Source organism: Somniosus microcephalus, chromosome 4 (genome assembly GCF_052327205.1).
Source record: "Somniosus microcephalus isolate GS21.2 chromosome 4, FLI_Smic_1.0, whole genome shotgun sequence".
Classification (NCBI taxonomy): Eukaryota; Metazoa; Chordata; class Chondrichthyes; order Squaliformes; family Somniosidae; genus Somniosus; species Somniosus microcephalus.
In genome coordinates, this window is record NC_140990.1 from 92,591,964 (window position 1) to 92,618,957 (window position 26,994).

At 47.6% G+C, this 26,994-nt stretch overlaps 1 protein-coding gene across 1 annotated transcript in view; it reads right to left on the minus strand.

The window, feature by feature from the left end:
* Positions 1-26,994, minus strand: part of LOC147119514 (FH1/FH2 domain-containing protein 3-like) — a 659,765-nt gene that overhangs the window by 50,178 nt on the left and 582,593 nt on the right. The window lies entirely within an intron of this gene.

Consider the following 26,994-nt stretch of genomic DNA (forward strand, 5'->3'; position numbering starts at 1 on the left):
TGACACACACTCACTGACACAAACTGACACACACTCACTGACACAAAGTGACACACACTCACTGACACAAACTGACACACACTCGGACACAAACTGACACACACGCACACACACTCACTGACACACACTCACTGACACACACTGACACACACTTACTGACACACACTCACTGACACACACTGACTGACACACACTGACACACACTCACTGACACAAACTGACACACACTCAGTGACACACACTGACACACACTCACGGACACCAACTGACACACACTCAATGACACAATCTGACACACACTCAGTGACACACACTGACACACACTCACTGACACACACTCACTGACACACACTGACACACACTCACTGACACACACTCACTGACACACACTCACTGACACACACTGACACAAACTGACACACACACACTGACACAGACACTCACTGGCACACACTCACTGACACAAACTGACACACACTGACACACACTCTGTCACAAACTGACACACACTCACTGTCACAAACTGACACACACTCACTGACACACACTGACACACACTCACTGACACAAACTGACACACACTCACTGACACACACTCACTGACACACCCTGACACACACTCACTGACACAAACTGACACACAGTCACTGACACAAACTGACACACACTCACTGACACACACTGACACACACTCACTGACACACACTCACTGACACACACTCATACACAATCACTAACACAAACTGACAAACACTCACTGACACACACTCTGACACAAACTAACACACACTCACTGACTCAACCTCACTGACACACACTCACTGACACAAACTGACACACACTCACTGACACAAAGTGACACACACTCACTGACACAAACTGACACACACTCGGACACAAACTGACACACACACACACACACTCACTGACACACACTCACTGACACACACTGACACACACTTACTGACACACACTCACTGACACACACTGACTGACACACACTGACACACACTCACTGACACAAACTGACACACACTCACTGACACACACTCAGTGACACACACTGACACACACTCACAGACACCAACTGACACACACTCAATGACACAAACTGACACACACTCAGTGACACACACTGACACACACTCACTGACACACACTCACTGACACACACTCACTGACACACACTGACACACACTCACTGACACACACTCACTGACACACACTCACTGACACACACTGACACAAACTGACACACACACACTGACACAAGCTGACACACACTCACTGACTCACACTCACTGACACAAACTGACACACACTCATGGACACAAACTGACACACACACTCACTGACACACACTCACTGACAGACACTCACTGACACACACATTCACTGTCATATGCTCATTCTTACACACTCACTGGCACACACTCACTGACACTCACTGACACACGCTTAGTAACACACGCTGATACACACTCACTGTTGCACAATCAATGACACACACTCACTGACACACTCATTGTTACACACTCACTAACACACTCACTGAGACACACTCACTGACACACGCTCACTAACACACTCACTGACACACGCTCACCGACACACACGCACTGACACACACTCACTAACACACACACTCACTAACACACACACTCACTAGCACACAATGACACACACACTCACTGACACACACACTCACTGACACACACTCCCTGACACACACTCACTGAAACACACACTCACTGACACACACACTCACTGACACACACACTCACTGACACACACTCACTGACACACACATTCAGTGACACATGCTCATTCTTACAGACTCACTGGCACACACTCACTGACACTCACTGACACACACTTAGTAACACACGCTGATACACACTCACTGACACACACTCACTGACACAAACTGACACACACTCACTGACACACACTGACACACACTCACGGACACAAACTGACACACACTCACTGAAACACACTGACACACACTCACTGATACACACTCACTGACACACACTCACTGACACAAACTGACACACACTCACTGACACACACTCACGGACACAAACTGACACACACTCACTGACACAAACTGACACATACTCACTGACACACACTGACACACACTCACTGACACACACTCACTGACACACACTCATACACACTCACTAACACAAACTGACACACACTCACTGACACACACTCTGACACAAACTGACACACACTCGCTGACTCAACCTCACTGACACACACTCACTGACACAAACTGACACACACTCACTGACACAAAGTGACACACACTCACTGACACAAACGGACACACACTCGGACACAAACTGACACACACGCACACACACTCACTGACACACACTCACTGACACACACTGACACACACTTACTGACACACACTCACTGACACACACTGACTGACACACACTGACACACACTCACTGACACACACTCACGGACACAAACTGACACACACTGACACAAACTGACACATACTCACTGACACACACTGACACACACTCACTGACACACACTCACTGACACACACTCATACACACTCACTAACACAAACTGACACACACTCACTAATACACACTCTGACACAAACTGACACACACTCGCTGACTCAACCTCACTGACACACACTCACTGACACAAAGTGACACACACTCACTGACACAAAGTGACACACACTCACTGACACAAACTGACACACACTCGGACACAAACTGACACACACGCACACACACTCACTGACACACACTCACTGACACACACTGACACACACTTACTGACACACACTCACTGACACACACTGACTGACACACACTGACACACACTCACTGACACAAACTGACACACACTCACTGACACACAGTCACTGACACACACTGACACACACTCACGGACACCAACTGACACACACTCAATGACACAATCTGACACACACTCAGTGACACACACTGACACACACTCACTGACACACACTCACTGACACACACTCACTGACACACACTGACACCCACTCACTGACACACACTCACTGACACACACTCACTGACACACACTGACACAAACTGACACACACACACTGACACAGACACTCACTGGCACACTCTCACTGACACAAACTGACACACACTGACACACACTCACTGTCACAAACTGACACACACTCACTGTCACAAACTGACACACACTCACTGACACACACTGACACACACTCACTGACACAAACTGACACACACTCACTGACACACACTCACTGACACACCCTGACACACACTCACTGACACAAACTGACACACAGTCACTGACACAAACTGACACACACTCACTGACACACACTGACACACACTCACTGACACACACTCACTGACACACACTCATACACACTCACTAACACAAACTGACACACACTCACTGACACACACTCTGACACAAACTGACACACACTCACTGACTCAACCTCACTGACACACACTCACTGACACAAACTGACACACACTCACTGACACAAAGTGACACACACTCACTGACACAAACTGACACACACTCGGACACAAACTGACACACACGCACACACACTCACTGACACACACTCACTGACACACACAGACACACACTTACTGACACACACTCACTGACACACACTGACTGACACACACTGACACACACTCACTGACACAAACTGACACACACTCACTGACACACACTCAGTGACACACACTGACACACACTCACAGACACCAACTGACACACACTCAATGACACAAACTGACACACACTCAGTGACACACACTGACACACACTCACTGACACACACTCACTGACACACACTCACTGACACACACTGACACACACTCACTGACACACACTCACTGACACACACTCACTGACACACACTGACACAAACTGACACACACACACTGACACAAGCTGACACACACTCACTGACTCACACTCACTGACACAAACTGACACACACTCATGGACACAAACTGACACACACACTCACTGACACACACTCACTGACAGACACTCACTGACACACACATTCACTGTCATATGCTCATTCTTACACACTCACTGGCACACACTCACTGACACTCACTGACAGACGCTTAGTAACACACGCTGATACACACTCACTGTTGCACAATCAATGACACACACTCACTGACACACTCATTGTTACACACTCACTAACACACTCACTGAGACACACTCACTGACACACACTCACTAACACACTCACTGACACACGCTCACTGACACACACGCACTGACACACACTCACTAACACACACACTCACTAACACACACACTCACTAGCACACAATGACACACACACTCACTGACACACACACTCACTGACACACACTCCCTGACACACACTCACTGAAACACACACTCACTGACACACACACTCACTGACACACACACTCACTGACACACACTCACTGACACACACATTCAGTGACACATGCTCATTCTTACAGACTCACTGGCACACACTCACTGACACTCACTGACACACACTTAGTAACACACGCTGATACACACTCACTGACGCACACTCAATGACAAACACTCACTGACACACTCATTGTTACACACTCACTAACACACTAACTGACACACGCTCACTGAGACACACTCACTGACACACACACTCACTGACACACACTCACTGACACACACTCACTAACACACACTGACACACACACTCACTGACACACACACTCACTAACACACACTCACTAACACACACTCACTAACACACTCACTGTCACATGCTCACTGACACACACTCACTGACACATGCTCACTAACACACACACTCACTAACACACACACTCACTGACACACACTCACTAACACACACTGACACACATACTCAATAACACACACACTCACTGAAACACACACTCACTGACACACACTCACTGACACACGCTCACTGACACACGCTCACTGACACACGCTCACTGACACAAACTGACACACACTCACTGACACACACACTCACTGACACAAACTGACACACACTCACTCACACACTGACACACACTCACTGACACACACTCACTGACACAAACTGACACACACTCACTGTCACAAACTGAAACACACTCACTGACACACACTCACTGACACAAACTGACATACATTCACTGATGCAAACTGTCACACACTCACTGACACACACTGACACACACTCAATGACACACACTCACTGACACACACTGACACACACTCACTGACACAAACTGACACACACTCACTGACACAAACTGACACACACTCACTGACACAAACTGACACACACTCACTGACACAAACTGACACACACTCACTGACACACACACACTGACACAAACTGACACACACTCACTAAAACAAACTGACACACACTCAGTGACACACACACACTGACACAAACTGACACACACTCACTGACACACACTCACTGACACACACTCACTGACACAAACTGACACACACTCACTGTCACAAGCTGAAACACACTCACTGACACACACTCACTGACACACACTCACTGACACACACTCACTGACACAAACTGACACACATTCACTGATGCAAACTGACACACACTCACTGACACACACTGACACACACTCACTGACACAAAGTGACACACACTCACTGACACACACTGACACACACTCACTGACACAAACTGACACACACTCACTGACACACACTGACACACTCACTGACGCAAACTGACACACACTCACTGATGCAAACTGACACACACTCACTGACACACACTGACACACACTCACTGACACAAACTGACACACACTCACTGACACACACTGACACACACTCACTGACACAAACTGACACACACTCACTGACACACACTCACTGACACAAACTGACACACACTCACTGACACAAACTGACACGCACTCACTGACACACACACGCTGACACAAACTGACACACACTCACTAACACAAACTGACACACACTCCCTGACACACACTCACTGACACAAACTGACACACACTCACTGACACAAACTGACACACACTCACTGACACAAACTGACACACACTCACTGACACAAACTGACACACATTCACTGACACACACTGACACACACTTACTGACATAAACTGACACACACTCACTGACACACACACACTGACACACACTCACTGACACACACTCACTGACACTAACTGACACACACTCACTGACACAAAGTGAAACACACTCACTGACACACACTCACTGACACACACTGACACACACTCACTGACACACACGGACACACACTCACTGACACGCACTGGCACACACTCACTGACACACACTCACTGACACACACTCACTGACACACACTGACACACACTCACTGACACACACTGACACACACTCACTGACACTCACTGACACACACTCACTGACACACACATTCAGTGACACATGCTCATTCTTACAGACTCACTGACACACACTCACTGACACACACTGACACACACTCACTGACACTCACTGACACACACTCACTGACACACACATTCAGTGACACACACTCACTGACACACACTGACACACACTCACTGACACACACTCACTGACACACACTCACTGACACACACTGACACACACTCACTGACACACACATTCAGTGACACATGCTCATTCTTACAGACTCACTGGCACACACTCACTGACACTCACTGACACACACTTAGTAACACACGCTGATACACACTCACTGACGCACACTCAATGACAAACACTCACTGACACACTCATTGTTACACACTCACTAACACACTCACTGACACACGCTCACCGAGACACACTCACTGACACACACACTCACTGACACACACTCACTAACACACACTCACTGACACACGCTCACTGACACACGCTCACTGACACACGCTCACTGACACGCGCTCACTGACACACTCACTCACTGACACACACTCACTAACACACACTGACACACACACTCACTGACACTCACACTCACTAACACACACTCACTAACACACACTCACTAACACACTCACTGGCACACGCTCACTGACACACACTCATTGTCACACGCTCACTAACACACACACTCACTGACACACACTCACTAACACACACTGACACACACACTCAATAACACACACACTCACTGAAACACACACTCACTGACACACACTCACTGACACACACACTCACTGACACACACTCACTGACACACGCTCACTGACACACGCTCACTGACACACGCTCACTGACACAAACTGACACACACTCACAGACACACACACTCACTGACACAAATTGACACACACTCACTCACACACTGACACATACTCACTGACACACACTCACTGATACACACTCACTGACACAAACTGACACACACTCACTGTCACAAACTGAAACAAACTCACTGACACACACTCACTGACACAAACTGACACACACTCACTGTCACAAACTGACACACACTCACTGACACACACTGACACACACTCACTGACACAAACTGACACACACTCACTGACACACACTGACACACACTCACTGACACAAACTGACACACACTCACTGACACACACTGACACACACTCACTGACACAAACTGACACACACTCACTGACACAAACTGACACACACTCACTGACACACACCCACTGACACAAACTGACACACACTCACTAACACAAACTGACACACACTCACTGACACACACACACTGACACAAACTGACACACACTCACTGACACACACTCACTGACACAAACTGACACACACTCACTGTCACAAACTGAAACACACTCACTGACACACACTCACTGACACAAACTGACACACACTCACTGATGCAAACTGACACACACTCACAGACACATACTGACACACACTCACTGACACAAACTGACACACACTCACTGACACACACTCACTGACACAAACTGACACACACTCACTGACACACACTGACACACACTCACTGACGCAAACTGACACACACTCACTGATGCAAACTGACACACACTCACTGACACACACTGACACACACTCACTGACACAAACTGACACACACTCACTGACACACACTGACACACACTCACTGACACAAACTGACACACACTCACTGACACAAACTGACACACACTCACTGACACACACACACTGACACAAACTGACACACACTCACTGTCACAAACTGACACACACTCACTGACACACACACACTGACACAAACTGACACACACTCACTAACACAAACTGACACACACTCCCTGACACACAATCACTGACACAAACTGACACATACTCACTGACACACTCATTGTTACACACTCACTAACACACTCACTGACACACGCTCACTGACACACACTCACTGACACACGCTCATTGACACACACACTCACTAACACACACACTCACTGACACACACCCTCACTAACACACTCACTGACCCACGCTCACTGACACACACTCGGACACACACACTCACTGACGCACACTAACTAACACACACTGACACACACACTCACTAACACACACTCACTAACAAACTCACTGACACACGCTCACTGACACACACTCACTGACACACGCTCACTAACACACACATTCACTAACACACACACTCACTGACACACACTCACTAACACATATTGACACACACACTCACTAACACACACACTCACTGACACACATTCACTGATACACACTTACTGACACACACGCTCACTGACACACGCTCACTGATACACGCTCACTGACACACACTCACTGACACACACACTCACTGGCACATGCTCACTGGCACAAACTGACACACACTCACTGACACACACACTCACTGGCACACACTCACTGACACAATCTGACACACACTGACACACACTCACTGTCACAAACTGACATACACTCACTGACACACACTCACTGACACACACTCACTGACACACACAGACACACACTCACTGACACAAACTGACACACACTCACTGTCACAAACTGACACACACTCACTGACACACACTCACTGACACAAACTGACACACACTCACTGTCACAAACTGACACACACTCACTGACACACACTCACTGACACAAACTGACACACACTCACTGACACACACTGACACACACTCACTGACACAAACTGACACACACTCACTGACACAAACTGACACACACTCACTGACACACACACACTGACACAAACCGACACACTCACTAACACAAACTGACACACACTCACTGACTCACACTCACTGACACAAACTGACACACACTCACTGACTCACACTCACTGAGACACACACTCACTGACACAAAGTGACACACACTCACTGACACAAACTGACACACACTCACTGACACACACTGACACACACTCACGGACACAAACTGACACACACTCACTGAAACACACTGACACACACTCACTGACACACACTCACTGACACACACTCACTGATGCAAACTGACACACACTCACTGACACACACTCACGGACACAAACTGACACACACTCACTGACACAAACTGACACATACTCACTGACACACACTGACACACACTCACTGACACACACTCACTGACACACACTCATACACACTCACTAGCACAAACTGACACACACTCACTGACACACACTCTGACACAAACTGACACACACTCACTGACTCAACCTCACTGACACACACTCACTGACACAAACTGACACACACTCACTGACACAAACTGACACACACTCAGTGACACACACACACTGACACAAACTGACACACACTCACTGACACACACTCACTGACACACACTCACTGACACAAACTGACACACACTCACTGTCACAAGCTGAAACACACTCACTGACACACACTCACTGACACAAACTGACACACATTCACTGATGCAAACTGACACACACTCACTGACACACACTGACACACACTCACTGACACAAAGTGACACACACTCACTGACACACACTGACACACACTCACTGACACAAACTGACACACACTCACTGACACACACTGACACACTCACTGACGCAAACTGACACACACTCACTGATGCAAACTGACACACACTCACTGACACACACTGACACACACTCACTGACACAAACTGACACACACTCACTGACACACACTGACACACACTCACTGACACAAACTGACACACACTCACTGACACACACTCACTGACACAAACTGACACACACTCACTGACACAAACTGACACGCACTCACTGACACACACACGCTGACACAAACTGACACACACTCACTAACACAAACTGACACACACTCCCTGACACACACTCACTGACACAAACTGACACACACTCACTGACACAAACTGACACACACTCACTGACACAAACTGACACACACTCACTGACACAAACTGACACACATTCACTGACACACACTGACACACACTTACTGACATAAACTGACACACACTCACTGACACACACACACTGACACACACTCACTGACACACACTCACTGACACTAACTGACACACACTCACTGACACAAAGTGAAACACACTCACTGACACACACTCACTGACACACACTGACACACACTCACTGACACACACGGACACACACTCACTGACACGCACTGGCACACACTCACTGACACACACTCACTGACACACACTCACTGACACACACTGACACACACTCACTGACACACACTGACACACACTCACTGACACTCACTGACACACACTCACTGACACACACATTCAGTGACACATGCTCATTCTTACAGACTCACTGACACACACTCACTGACACACACTGACACACACTCACTGACACTCACTGACACACACTCACTGACACACACATTCAGTGACACACACTCACTGACACACACTGACACACACTCACTGACACACACTCACTGACACACACTCACTGACACACACTGACACACACTCACTGACACACACATTCAGTGACACATGCTCATTCTTACAGACTCACTGGCACACACTCACTGACACTCACTGACACACACTTAGTAACACACGCTGATACACACTCACTGACGCACACTCAATGACAAACACTCACTGACACACTCATTGTTACACACTCACTAACACACTCACTGACACACGCTCACCGAGACACACTCACTGACACACACACTCACTGACACACACTCACTAACACACACTCACTGACACACGCTCACTGACACACGCTCACTGACACGCGCTCACTGACACACTCACTCACTGACACACACTCACTAACACACACTGACACACACACTCACTGACACTCACACTCACTAACACACACTCACTAACACACACTCACTAACACACTCACTGGCACACGCTCACTGACACACACTCATTGTCACACGCTCACTAACACACACACTCACTGACACACACTCACTAACACACACTGACACACACACTCAATAACACACACACTCACTGAAACACACACTCACTGAGACACACTCACTGACACACACACACACTGACACACACTCACTGACACACGCTCACTGACACACGCTCACTGACACACGCTCACTGACACAAACTGACACACACTCACAGACACACACACTCACTGACACAAATTGACACACACTCACTCACACACTGACACATACTCACTGACACACACTCACTGATACACACTCACTGACACAAACTGACACACACTCACTGTCACAAACTGAAACAAACTCACTGACACACACTCACTGACACAAACTGACACACACTCACTGTCACAAACTGACACACACTCACTGACACACACTGACACACACTCACTGACACAAACTGACACACACTCACTGACACACACTGACACACACTCACTGACACAAACTGACACACACTCACTGACACACACTGACACACACTCACTGACACAAACTGACACACACTCACTGACACAAACTGACACACACTCACTGACACACACCCACTGACACAAACTGACACACACTCACTAACACAAACTGACACACACTCACTGACACACACACACTGACACAAACTGACACACACTCACTGACACACACTCACTGACACAAACTGACACACACTCACTGTCACAAACTGAAACACACTCACTGACACACACTCACTGACACAAACTGACACACACTCACTGATGCAAACTGACACACACTCACAGACACATACTGACACACACTCACTGACACAAACTGACACACACTCACTGACACACACTCACTGACACAAACTGACACACACTCACTGACACACACTGACACACACTCACTGACGCAAACTGACACACACTCACTGATGCAAACTGACACACACTCACTGACACACACTGACACACACTCACTGACACAAACTGACACACACTCACTGACACACACTGACACACACTCACTGACACAAACTGACACACACTCACTGACACAAACTGACACACACTCACTGACACACACACACTGACACAAACTGACACACACTCACTGTCACAAACTGACACACACTCACTGACACACACACACTGACACAAACTGACACACACTCACTAACACAAACTGACACACACTCCCTGACACACAATCACTGACACAAACTGACACATACTCACTGACACACTCATTGTTACACACTCACTAACACACTCACTGACACACGCTCACTGACACACACTCACTGACACACGCTCATTGACACACACACTCACTAACACACACACTCACTGACACACACCCTCACTAACACACTCACTGACCCACGCTCACTGACACACACTCGGACACACACACTCACTGACGCACACTAACTAACACACACTGACACACACACTCACTAACACACACTCACTAACAAACTCACTGACACACGCTCACTGACACACACTCACTGACACACGCTCACTAACACACACATTCACTAACACACACACTCACTGACACACACTCACTAACACATATTGACACACACACTCACTAACACACACACTCACTGACACACATTCACTGATACACACTTACTGACACACACGCTCACTGACACACGCTCACTGATACACGCTCACTGACACACACTCACTGACACACACACTCACTGGCACATGCTCACTGGCACAAACTGACACACACTCACTGACACACACACTCACTGGCACACACTCACTGACACAATCTGACACACACTGACACACACTCACTGTCACAAACTGACATACACTCACTGACACACACTCACTGACACACACTCACTGACACACACAGACACACACTCACTGACACAAACTGACACACACTCACTGTCACAAACTGACACACACTCACTGACACACACTCACTGACACAAACTGACACACACTCACTGTCACAAACTGACACACACTCACTGACACACACTCACTGACACAAACTGACACACACTCACTGACACACACTGACACACACTCACTGACACAAACTGACACACACTCACTGACACAAACTGACACAAACTGACACACACTCACTGACACACACACACTGACACAAACCGACACACTCACTAACACAAACTGACACACACTCACTGACTCACACTCACTGACACAAACTGACACACACTCACTGACTCACACTCACTGAGACACACACTCACTGACACAAAGTGACACACACTCACTGACACAAACTGACACACACTCACTGACACACACTGACACACACTCACGGACACAAACTGACACACACTCACTGAAACACACTGACACACACTCACTGACACACACTCACTGACACACACTCACTGATGCAAACTGACACACACTCACTGACACACACTCACGGACACAAACTGACACACACTCACTGACACAAACTGACACATACTCACTGACACACACTGACACACACTCACTGACACACACTCACTGACACACACTCATACACACTCACTAGCACAAACTGACACACACTCACTGACACACACTCTGACACAAACTGACACACACTCACTGACTCAACCTCACTGACACACACTCACTGACACAAACTGACACACACTCACTGACACAAAGTGACACACACTCACTGACACAAACTGACACACACTCGGACACAAACTGACACACACGCACACACACTCACTGACACACACTCACTGACACACACTGACACACACTTACTGACACACACTCACTGACACACACTGACTGACACACACTGACACACACTCACTGACACAAACTGACACACAATCACTGACACACACTCACTGACACACACTGACACTCACTCACGGACACCAACTGACACACACTCAATGACACAAACTGACACACACTCAGTGACACACACTGACACACACTCACTGACACACACTCACTGACACACACTGACACACACTCACTGACACACACTCACTGACACACACTCACTGACACACACTGACACAAACTGACACACACACACTAACACAAGCTGACACACACTCACTGACTCACACTCACTGACACAAACTGACACACACTCATGGACACAAACTGACACACACACTCACTGACACACCCTCACTGACAGACACTCACTGACACACACATTCACTGTCATATGCTCATTCTTACACACTCACTGGCACACACTCACTGACACTCACTGACACATGCTTAGTAACACACGCTGATACCCACTCACTGTCGCACAATCAATGACACACACTCACTGACACACTCATTGATACACACTCACTAACACACTCACTGAGACACACTCACTGACACACGCTCACTAACACACTCACTGACACACGCTCACTGACACACACGCACTGACACACACTCACTAACACACACACTCACTAACACACACACTCACTAACACACAATGACACACACACTCACTGACACACACACTCACTGACACACACTCCCTGACACACACTCACTGAAACACACACTCACTAACACACTCACTGACACGCTCACTGAGACACACTCACTGACACACACACTCACTGACACACACTCACTAACACACACTCACTGACACACGCTCACTGACACACGCACACTGACACACACACTCACTGACACACACTCACTAACACACACTGACACACACACTCACTAACACACTCACTGGCACACGCTCACTGACACACACTCACTGACACACGCTCACTAACACACACACTCACTGACACACACACTCACTGACACACACTCACTAACACACACTGACACACACACTCAATAACACACACACTCACTGAAACACACACTCACTGACACACACTCACTGACACACGCTCACTGACACACGCTCACTGACACACGCTCACTGACACAAACTGACACACACTCACTGACACACACACTCACTGACACAAACTGACACACACTCACTGTCACAAACTGAAACACACTCACTGACACACACTCACTGACACAAACTGACACACACTCACTGATGCAAACTGTCACACACTCACTGACACACACTGACACACACTCACTGACACACACTCACTGACACACACTGACACACACTCACTGACACAAACTGACACACACTCACTGACACAAACTGACACACACTCACTGACACAAACTGACACACACTCACTGACACAAACTGACACACACTCACTGACACACACACACTGACACAAACTGACACACACTCACTAACACAAACTGACACACACTCAGTGACACACACACACTGACACAAACTGACACACACTCACTGACACACACTCACTGACACACACTCACTGACACAAACTGACACACACTCACTGTCACAAGCTGAAACACACTCACTGACACACACTCAGTGACACAAACTGACACACATTCACTGATGCAAACTGACACACACTCACTGACACATGCTCACTGACACAAACTGACACACACTCACTGACACACACTGACACACACTCACTGACACAAACTGACACACACTCACTGACACACACACACTGACACAAACCGACACACTCACTAACACAAACTGACACACACTCACTGACTCACACTCACTGACACAAACTGACACACACTCACTGACTCACAATCACTGAGACACACACTCACTGACACAAAGTGACACACACTCACTGACACAAACTGACACACACTCACGGACACAAACCGACACACACTCACTGAAACACACTGACACACACTCACTGACACTCACTCACTGACACAAACTGACACACACTCACTGACACACACTCACTGACACACACTGACACACACTCACGGACACAAACTGACACACACTCACTGACACAAACTGACACACACTCACTGACACACACTGACACACACTCACTGACACACACTCATACACACTCACTAACACAAACTGACACACACTCACTGACACACACTCTGACACAAACTGACACACACTCACTGACTCAACCTCACTGACACACACTCCCTGACACAAACTGACACACACTCACTGACACAAAGTGACACACACTCACTGACACAAACTGACACACACTCGGACACAAACTGACACACACGCACACACACTCACTGACACACACTCACTGACACACACTGACACACACTTACTGACACACACTCACTGACACACACTGACTGACACACACTGACACACTCTCACTGACACAAACTGACATACACTCACTGACACACACTCAGTGACACACACTGACACACACTCACAGACACCAACTGACACACACTCAATGACACAAACTGACACACACTCAGTGACACACACTGACACACACTCACTGACACACACTCACTGACAGACACTCACTGACACACACTGACACACACTCACTGACACACACTCACTGACACACACTCACTGACACACACTGACACAAACTGACACACACACACTGACACAAGCTGACACACACTCACTGACTCACACTCACTGACACAAACTGACACACACTCATGGACACAAACTGACACACACACTCACTGACACACACTCACTGACAGACACTCACTGACACACACATTCACTGTCATATGCTCATTCTTACACACTCACTGGCACACACTCACTGACACTCACTGACACACGCTTAGTAACACACGCTGATACCCACTCACTGTCGCACAATCAATGACACACACTCACTGACACACTCATTGTTACACACTCACTAACACACTCACTGAGACACACTCACTGACACACGCTCACTAACACACTCACTGACACACGCTCACTGACACACACGCACTGACACAAACTCACTAACACACACACTCACTAACACACACACTCACTAACACACAATGACACACACACTCACTGACACACACACTCACTGACACACACTCCCTGACACACACTCACTGAAACACACACTCACTGACACACACACTCACTGACACACACACTCACTGACACACACTCACTGACACACACATTCAGTGACACATGCTCATTCTTACAGACTCACTGGCACACACTCACTGACACTCACTGACACACACTTAGTAACAGACGCTGATACACACTCACTGACGCACACTCAATGACAAACACTCACTGACACACTCATTGTTACACACTCACTAACAAACTAACTGACACACGCTCACTGAGACACACTCACTGACACACACACTCACTGACACACACTCACTAACACACACTCACTGACACACGCTCACTGACACACGCTCACTGACACACACACTCACTGACACACACTCACTAACACACAATGACACACACACTCACTGACACACACACTCACTAACACACACTCACTAACACACACTCACTAACACACTCAATGTCACACGCTCACTGACACACACTCACTGACACACGCTCACTAACACACACTGACACACACACTCAATAACACACACTCACTGAAACACACACTCACTGACACACACTCACTGACACACGCTCACTGACACACGCTCACTGACACAAACTGACACACACTCACTGACACACACACTCACTGACACAAACTGACACACACTCACTCACACACTGACACACACTCACTGACACACACTCACTGACACAAACTGACACACACTCACTGTCACAAACTGAAACACACTCACTGACACACACTCACTGACACAAACTGACACACATTCACTGATGCAAACTGTCACACACTCACTGACACACACTGACACACACTCACTGACACACACTCACTGACACACACTGACACACACTCACTGACACAAACTGACACACACTCACTGACACAAACTGACACACACTCACTGACACAAACTGACACACACTCACTGACACAAACTGACACACAGTCACTGACACACACACACTGACACAAACTGACACCCACTCACTAACACAAACTGACACACACTCAGTGACACACACACTGACACACACTCACTGACACACACTCACTGACACACGCTCACTGACACAAACTGACACACACTCACTGTCACAAGCTGAAACACACTCACTGAAACACACTCACTGACACAAACTGACACACATTCACTGATGCAAACTGACACACACTCACTGACACACACTGACACACACTCACTGACACAAAGTGACACACACTCACTGACACACACTGACACACACTCACTGACACAAACTGACACACACTCACTGACACACACTGACACACTCACTGACGCAAACTGACACACACTCACTGATGCAAACTGACACACACTCACTGACACACACTGACACACACTCACTGACACAAACTGACACACACTCACTGACACACACTGACACACACTCACTGACACAAACTGACACACACTCACTGACACACACTGACACACACTCACTGACACAAACTGACACACACTCACTGACACAAACTGACACGCACTCACTGACACACACACGCTGACACAAACTGACACACACTCACTAACACACACTGACACACACTCCCTGACACACACTCACTGACACAAACTGACACACACTCACTGACACAAACTGACACACACTCACTGACACAAACTGACACACACTCACTGACACAAACTGACACACATTCACTGACACACACTGACACACACTTACTGACATAAACTGACACACACTCACTGACACACACTGACACACACACACTGACACACACTCACTGACACACACTCACTGACACTAACTGACACACACTCACTGACACAAAGTGACACACACTCACTGACACACACTCACTGACACACACTGACACACACTCACTGACACACACTGACACACACTCACTCACACAAACTGACGCACACTCACTGACACACACTGACACACACTCACTGACACACACTGACACACACGCACTGACACAAACTGACACACACTCACTGACACACACTGACACACACTCACGGACAAAAACTGACACACACTCACTGACACAAACTGACACACACTCACTGACACACACTCACTGACACACACTGACACACACTCCCTGACACACACGGACACACACTCACTGACACTCACTGGCACACACTCACTGACACACATTGACACACACATTCTGTGACACATGCTCATTCTTACAGACTCACTGGCACACACTCACTGACACACACTTAGTAACACACGCTGATACACACTCACTGACGCACACTCAATGACAAACACTCACTGACACACTCATTGTTACACACTCACTAACACACTCACTGACACACGCTCACCGAGACACACTCACTGACACACACACTCACTGACACACACTCACTAACACACACTCACTGACACTCACACTCACTAACACACACTCACTAACAAACACTCACTAACACACTCACTGGCACACGCTCACTGACACACACTCATTGACACACGCTCACTAACACACACACTCACACACACACACTCACTGACACACACTCACTAACACACACTGACACACACACTCAATAACAGACACACTCACTGAAACACACACTCACTGACTCACACTCACTGACACACACACTCACTGACACACACTCACTGACACACGCTCACTGACACACGCTCACTGACACACGCTCACTGACACAAACTGACACACACTCAGAGACACACACACTCACTGACACAAATTGACACACACTCACTCACACACTGACACATACTCACTGACACACACTCACTGGTACACACTCACTGACACAAACTGACACACACTCACTGTCACAAACTGAAACAAACTCACTGACACACACTCACTGACACAAACTGACACACACTCACTGTCACAAACTGACACACACTCACTGACACACACTGACACACACTCACTGACACAAACTGACACACACTCACTGACACACACTGACACACACTCACTGACACAAACTGACACACACTGACACACACTGACACACACTCACTGACACAAACTGACACACACTCACTGACACAAACTGACACACACTCACTGACACACACCCACTGACACAAACTGACACACACTCACTAACACAAACTGACACACACTCACTGACACACACACACTGACACAAACTGACACACACTCACTGACACACACTCAATGACACAAACTGACACACACTCACTGTCATAAACTGAAACACACTCACTGACACACACTCACTGACACAAACTGACACACACTCACTGATGCAAACTGACACACACTCACTGACACATACTGACACACACTCACTGACACAAACTGACACACAGTCACTGACACACACTGACACACACTCACTGACACAAACTGACACACACTCACTGACACAAACTGACACACACTCACTGACACACACTGACACACACTCACTGACACAAACTGACACACACTCACTGACACAAACTGACACACACTCACTGACACACACCCACTGACACAAACTGACACACACTCACTAACACAAACTGACACACACTCACTGACACACACACACTGACACAAACTGACACACACTCACTGACACACACTCAATGACACAAACTGACACACACTCACTGTCATAAACTGAAACACACTCACTGACACACACTCACTGACACAAACTGACACACACTCACTGATGCAAACTGACACACACTCACTGACACATACTGACACACACTCACTGACACAAACTGACACACACTCACTGACACACACTGACACACACTCACTGACACAAACTGACACACACTCACTGACACACACTGACACACACTCACTGATGCAAACTGACACACACTCACTGATGCAAACTGACACACACTCACTGACACACACTGACACACACTCACTGACACAAACTGACACACACTCACTGACACACACTGACACACACTCACTAACACAAACTGACACACATTCAGTGACACACACACACTGACACAAACTGACACACACTCACTGACACACACTCACTGACACACACTCACTGACACAAACTGACACACACTCACTGTCACAAGCTGAAACACACTCACTGACACACACTCAGTGACACAAACTGACACACATTCACTGATGCAAACTGACACACACTCACTGACACATGCTCACTGACACAAACTGACACACACTCACTGACACACACTGACACACACTCACTGACACAAACTGACACACACTCACTGACACACACACACTGACACAAACCGACACACTCACTAACACAAACTGACACACACTCACTGACTCACACTCACTGACACAAACTGACACACACTCACTGACTCACAATCACTGAGACACACACTCACTGACACAAAGTGACACACACTCACTGACACAAACTGACACACACTCACGGACACAAACTGACACACACTCACTGAAACACACTGACACACACTCACTGACACACACTCACTGACACAAACTGACACACACTCACTGACACACACTCACTGACACACACTGACACACACTCACGGACACAAACTGACACACACTCACTGACACAAACTGACACACACTCACTGACACACACTGACACACACTCACTGACACACACTCATACACACTCACTAACACAAACTGACACACACTCACTGACACACACTCTGACACAAACTGACACACACTCACTGACTCAACCTCACTGACACACACTCACTGACACAAACTGACACACACTCACTGACACAAAGTGACACGCACTCACTGACACAAACTGACACACACTCGGACACAAACTGACACACACGCACACAATCTCACTGACACACACTCACTGACACACACTGACACACACTTACTGACACACACTGACTGACACACACTGACTGACACACACTGACACACACTCACTGACACAAACTGACACACACTCACTGACACACACTGACACACACTCACGGACACCAACTGACACACACTCAATGACACAAACTGACACACACTCAGTGACACACACTGACACACACTCACTGACACACACTCACTGACACACACTCACTGACACACACTGACACACACTCACTGACACACACTCACTGACACACACTGACACAAACTGACACACACACACTGACACAGACACTCACTGGCACACACTCACTGACACAAACTGACACACACTGACACACACTCACTGTCACAAACTGACACACACTCACTGTCACAAACTGACACACACTCACTGACACACACTGACACACACTCACTGACACAAACTGACACACACTCACTGACACACACTCACTGACACACCCTGACACACACTCACTGACACAAACTGACACACAGTCACTGACACAAACTGACACACACTCACTGACACACACTGACACACACTCACTGACACACACTCACTGACACACACTCATACACACTCACTAACACAAACTGACACACACTCACTGACACACACTCTGACACAAACTGACACACACTCACTGACTCAACCTCACTGACACACACTCCCTGACACAAACTGACACACACTCACTGACACAAAGTGACACACACTCACTGACACAAACTGACACACACTCGGACACAAACTGACACACACGCACACACACTCACTGACACACACTCACTGACACACACTGACACACACTTACTGACACACACTCACTGACACACACTGACTGACACACACTGACACACTCTCACTGACACAAACTGACATACACTCACTGACACACACTCAGTGACACACACTGACACACACTCACAGACACCAACTGACACACACTCAATGACACAAACTGACACACACTCAGTGACACACACTGACACACACTCACTGACACACATTCACTGACACACACTCACTGACACACACTGACACACACTCACTGACACACACTCACTGACACACACTCACTGACACACACTGACACAAACTGACACACACACACTGACACAAGCTGACACACACTCACTGACTCACACTCACTGACACAAACTGACACACACTCATGGACACAAACTGACACACACACTCACTGACACACACTCACTGACAGACACTCACTGACACACACATTCACTGTCATATGCTCATTCTTACACACTCACTGGCACACACTCACTGACACTCACTGACACACGCTTAGTAACACATGCTGATACCCACTCACTGTCGCACAATCAATGACACACACTCACTGACACACTCATTGTTACACACTCACTAACACACTCACTGAGACACACTCACTGACACACGCTCACTAACACACTCACTGACACACGCTCACTGACACACACGCACTGACACAAACTCACTAACACACACACTCACTAACACACACACTCACTAACACACAATGACACACACACTCACTGACACACACACTCACTGACACACACTCCCTGACACACACTCACTGAAACACACACTCACTGACACACACACTCACTGACACACACACTCACTGACACACACTCACTGACACACAGATTCAGTGACACATGCTCATTCTTACAGACTCACTGGCACACACTCACTGACACTCACTGACACACACTTAGTAACAGACGCTGATACACACTCACTGACGCACACTCAATGACAAACACTCACTGACACACTCATTGTTACACACTCACTAACAAACTAACTGACACACGCTCACTGAGACACACTCACTGACACACACACTCACTGACACACACTCACTAACACACACTCACTGACACACGCTCACTGACACACGCTCACTGACACACACACTCACTGACACACACTCACTAACACACAATGACACACACACTCACTGACACACACACTCACTAACACACACTCACTAACACACACTCACTAACACACTCAATGTCACACGCTCACTGACACACACTCACTGACACACGCTCACTAACACACACACTCACTAACACACACACTCACTGACACACACTCACTAACACACACTGACACACACACTCAATAACACACACTCACTGAAACACACACTCACTGACACACACTCACTGACACACGCTCACTGACACACGCTCACTGACACACGCTCACTGACACAAACTGACACACACTCACTGACACACACACTCACTGACACAAACTGACACACACTCACTCACACACTGACACACACTCACTGACACACACTCACTGACACAAACTGACACACACTCACTGTCACAAACTGAAACACACTCACTGACACACACTCACTGACACAAACTGACACACATTCACTGATGCAAACTGTCACACACTCACTGACACACACTGACACACACTCACTGACACACACTCACTGACACACACTGACACACACTCACTGACACAAACTGACACACACTCACTGACACAAACTGACACACACTCACTGACACAAACTGACACACACTCACTGACACAAACTGACACACAGTCACTGACACACACACACTGACACAAACTGACACCCACTCACTAACACAAACTGACACACACTCAGTGACACACACACTGACACAAACTGACACACACTCACTGACACACACTCACTGACACACGCTCACTGACACAAACTGACACACACTCACTGTCACAAGCTGAAACACACTCACTGAAACACACTCACTGACACAAACTGACACACATTCACTGATGCAAACTGACACACACTCACTGACACACACTGACACACACTCACTGACACAAAGTGACACACACTCACTGACACACACTGACACACACTCACTGACACAAACTGACACACACTCACTGACACACACTGACACACTCATTGACGCAAACTGACACACACTCACTGATGCAAACTGACACACACTCACTGACACACACTGACACACACTCACTGACACACACTGACACACACTCACTGACACAAACTGACACACACTCACTGACACACACTGACACACACTCACTGACACAAACTGACACACACTCACTGACACAAACTGACACGCACTCACTGACACACACACGCTGACACAAACTGACACACACTCACTAACACACACTGACACACACTCCCTGACACACACTCACTGACACAAACTGACACACACTCACTGACACAAACTGACACACACTCACTGACACAAACTGACACACACTCACTGACACAAACTGACACACATTCACTGACACACACTGACACACACTTACTGACATAAACTGACACACACTCACTGACACACACTGACACACACACACTGACACACACTCACTGACACACACTCACTGACACTAACTGACACACACTCACTGACACAAAGTGACACACACTCACTGACACACACTCACTGACACACACTGACACACACTCACTGACACACACTGACACACACTCACTCACACAAACTGACGCACACTCACTGACACACACTGACACACTCACTGACACACACTGACACACACGCACTGACACAAACTGACACACACTCACTGACACACACTGACACACACTCACGGACAAAAACTGACACACACTCACTGACACAAACTGACACACACTCACTGACACACACTCACTGACACACACTGACACACACTCCCTGACACACACGGACACACACTCACTGACACTCACTGGCACACACTCACTGACACACACTGACACACACATTCTGTGACACATGCTCATTCTTACAGACTCACTGGCACACACTCACTGACACACACTTAGTAACACACGCTGATACACACTCACTGACGCACACTCAATGACAAACACTCACTGACACACTCATTGTTACACACTCACTAACACACTCACTGACACACGCTCACCGAGACACACTCACTGACACACACACTCACTGACACACACTCACTAACACACACTCACTGACACTCACACTCACTAACACACACTCACTAACAAACACTCACTAACACACTCACTGGCACACGCTCACTGACACAAACTCATTGACACATGCTCACTAACACACACACTCACACACACACACTCACTGACACACACTCACTAACACACACTGACACACACACTCAATAACAGACACACTCACTGAAACACACACTCACTGACTCACACTCACTGACACACACACTCACTGACACACACTCACTGACACACGCTCACTGACACACGCTCACTGACACACGCTCACTGACACAAACTGACACACACTCAGAGACACACACACTCACTGACACAAATTGACACACACTCACTCACACACTGACACATACTCACTGACACACACTCACTGGTACACACTCACTGACACAAACTGACACACACTCACTGTCACAAACTGAAACAAACTCACTGACACACACTCACTGACACAAACTGACACACACTCACTGTCACAAACTGACACACACTCACTGACACACACTGACACACACTCACTGACACAAACTGACACACACTCACTGACACACACTGACACACACTCACTGACACAAACTGACACACACTCACTGACACACACTGACACACACTCACTGACACAAACTGACACACACTCACTGACACAAACTGACACACACTCACTGACACACACCCACTGACACAA